The 3,125-nt window shown below is 43.5% G+C and overlaps 1 long non-coding RNA gene across 1 annotated transcript; it reads left to right on the top strand.

Annotated features, from left to right (window-relative positions):
* The first annotated feature begins 457 nt into the window (after nt 1-457).
* Nucleotides 458-2,879, top strand: LOC139066374 (uncharacterized). Its single transcript, XR_011519268.1, has 3 exons — nt 458-2,121; nt 2,278-2,361; nt 2,742-2,879. It is a non-coding gene; the product is annotated as an uncharacterized lncRNA (long non-coding RNA).
* Nucleotides 2,880-3,125: the final 246 nt, after the last annotated feature.

Genomic DNA, 3,125 nt, shown 5'->3' with positions numbered 1-3,125 from the left:
GGGTTTTGTGGTTTTACATCAGCTCACATGTTGGTACCGGTTTGGGCTAACTGATCCACTTGGTTTGTGGTTTAACATTAGCTCAGCCGGTGACGGTGGTTTGTGTCACTTCCGTCTTGGACTGCAAGTCAGCAGTTTAGCCATGTCTTTCGTGCTTCCTCCATCTTGGATTGTAGGCTCCACTTCCTTCTGAACACACCTACAAGTCACAAACGCTTCAAAGACCCACAGCAGGATGCCACAGACACAGACCAATTTGCATTCAGTTAGATATGCGTTCAACTTCCACAGCTGCTTGCCCAAAGGAACTCAGATCCTCTGAAGTCTTCTCCTGAGTCTGCCATTCCTGCATTCGGAGAGTATCAGGACAGGACCTAGCAAACCATCTTGTGTTGCAATCACAATACCTTCCTGGTTGTGGAGGGTCAATGGGGCACAAAGCGTCTTGTATCCGATCTGTGTCCTTTGATGTTGTCTGCAGGAACCAATGCAGCCAGCCACTGATCTTTATCACCTGTTAATCGAGTTGCCATCATCACATCACAGCAGGACACAAATCAAGGAGTCTCCCAGCCTGTCTTTGCATAGGGAACAATTTGCATTTAGGAAAACAGTGTACCCAAAAGTTGTGCTGCCTAATTGTTTAAATTAATAAACATTGATGTCTGGTTTAGCATGAAACTAGTCAGATATGGTCTGTCCTAAATTATCACAAACAAAATAAAACACATCCAAATTCTTTAAAACTAGCTTGTCTCAAAAGGAGTTTATCAGAGATTCTATCACACTAAGGCGGAGTTAACACACTCACGTCACAGAGGCTTCAAAGGGTTTTTCACAAAAGGGTGCCACAAGAGACTTTCAGTCTAGCTTGATTTAGCTGCTTAGGCTCACACATTTGCATTCAGGCAAAAGGCATTCTAATTTAAATGAACTAGCCCGTCTCCACCTTGTAAGGTAATCAAAACTTTATCAGTTACACCACCCCTCCTGTGGAGGTAGGCGTCTCACGCATCTACAGGATCTAAGTTAATCAAAAGGAAGTTACTCAGACTTATTCAGTGCGTTTACATGCTGCCAGTAACCCTTTTAAAACCCGGATATTCGCAATAACCCGGTTCAGCACGGCCATGTAAACACTGTCAAAAACCCGGATTTGCTCATAACCGGGTTTTTAAAAACCCGGTTACTGCACCTGGGGTAACCCTTTTCTAACCCGAATGTTTGGTCGTGTAAACGCATATCGGGATATCCCCATCCGAGCGTGTGTTCTGCGCTTGCTCTGTTCGCAAGGAATCTTGGTCTTTTGAGTAGCGACACATCTTGTATGCGCCAGAATACCGGAAGTAAACAATTGGGAGCAACATGGCGAGTCGCGGCACAGCACCACACTTTTGGAGTGACGAGGAAACCTCTGTGTTCATCGGTCTGGTGAAAAGTATGAATGTTATGTCTTTCATAGACGGCCGAAAGTACAGAGGCAGCGAAATCTACAAGAAGGTAACCGAAAAGTTACGCGAAGCGGGGTTTGTAAGGACACCAGACCAAGTGAAGTACCGCTGGAAGACGCTGAAAAAGGCCTACTACAAGGCGAAGAAACAAAACAGTACTAGCGGGTCCAATCCATCTTCTTTTCCACAGTTTGATTTAATGGACGACATTTTGGGCAATAGACCCATCAGTACAGCTGAAGAAAGTGGGGTAGATATTGGATTTGAGGACGTACAGGAGCAGTCAACCGACCAGCAAGGTAGGTTTGCACGCCTTCTCCAAGCACAGTAGCTACGTAACTTAGTCCCACATTGTTAGCACCATTGTTATAATAAATAGGAATGTAACTAATTTGTAACACAAATGCTGCCTAACATGCACTGCCCCAGATTAATAATTATAGTAAACGTCACATAAATGTAAAGTCTGTTTGTTGCTGTTTTGTGGTTTCACGATGTGTAAAAAGACATCTTTTTTTTATTATTATTTCATACGAATTGTATTAATGCTATTTTACAGACAGTTATGGAACGCTTGACCAGACAGACGCAGCCACACCTACAGCAAGCGATACAACAAGTGGAAGTGGCTCACATCTTGAAGGAGAGGATGATGATGATGAAAACACAGGTAAGTCACATGACTTGCTCAATCCAATACGTATGCCAACAAAGGGCTTCGCTCTCGGAGGTAGATACATGCGTTGACCCATCTGTGTTTAACCTATCAGTAACATCGTTTTTAACATCAAGCTGTAACATTTTGCTTGTTTTTATTTCTGGCCAGATGCAAATATTGGAGAAGGTGGACCTTCAATGACTGTGCCTAGCCAGTCTACACCGCCATCAAATACCACTGCAGCTACTCCTGGTGAGCTTTCGAAATACTGTTACTGAAGGCATAACTGGTTATAGCGTATTGTAACCCCAGGTCACTCCTCCTCCTTGTGTAATGTCTGAAAATAGTACCTTTCTTTAGTGGATAATTTGATTGCAGTGATTATGAGATATTATGTAATATAACCGTGGACCCAAACTAAGGACTATTGTCACTTTTGCATTCTTAATAAACTCAGAATTGTAGGGAGATGTTTATGATGCAGGCGCAGGTGACATTCTGACACGTCACCTACAGGTAAAGAAACATCTTTTAGAATCCACAAGTTTCATAAGAATGCAAAAATTGATAATAGTCGAACACTAAGATCGAACTTACCCAACACTTTCTAAGGCCTGTCATGTCTGCTCTAGGTTGGTCAAGTCGCAGGTTCAGGCACCGTGGAGCTGCTTCACTGACTCAGCATCAACAGTTCTTGGTGACAATGCAGCACACGCAGAACCAATGGTTTGAGCAGCAACGGCAGTTGAGACAAGCCAGTGATGAGGCATTCATGTCTCAAATGTTTTCTGAATCGACCCGTTCAATGGGTTTGGTTGTTACACAACTCCTCACAGGGTTAGGTGCATTATTCCAGCGGCCAACTCCTCAACCCATGTTTAGTAATTCTCATTCACAGCCTATGTTTCAGCCATACAACAACCATTTTGATAACAGGCAACCACCTGCTCCTCCACATCGATTTCCCTATTCTCATAACAATCAGCCTGAACATGATCACAGCGAGGACCAAGATT

The sequence above is a fragment of the Nothobranchius furzeri genome, chromosome 2 (assembly GCF_043380555.1).
Source record: "Nothobranchius furzeri strain GRZ-AD chromosome 2, NfurGRZ-RIMD1, whole genome shotgun sequence".
In the NCBI taxonomy this organism is placed as follows: Eukaryota; Metazoa; Chordata; class Actinopteri; order Cyprinodontiformes; family Nothobranchiidae; genus Nothobranchius; species Nothobranchius furzeri.
Note: the sequence above shows the minus strand (reverse complement) of the source record. Positions and strands in the feature narration are given on the sequence as shown.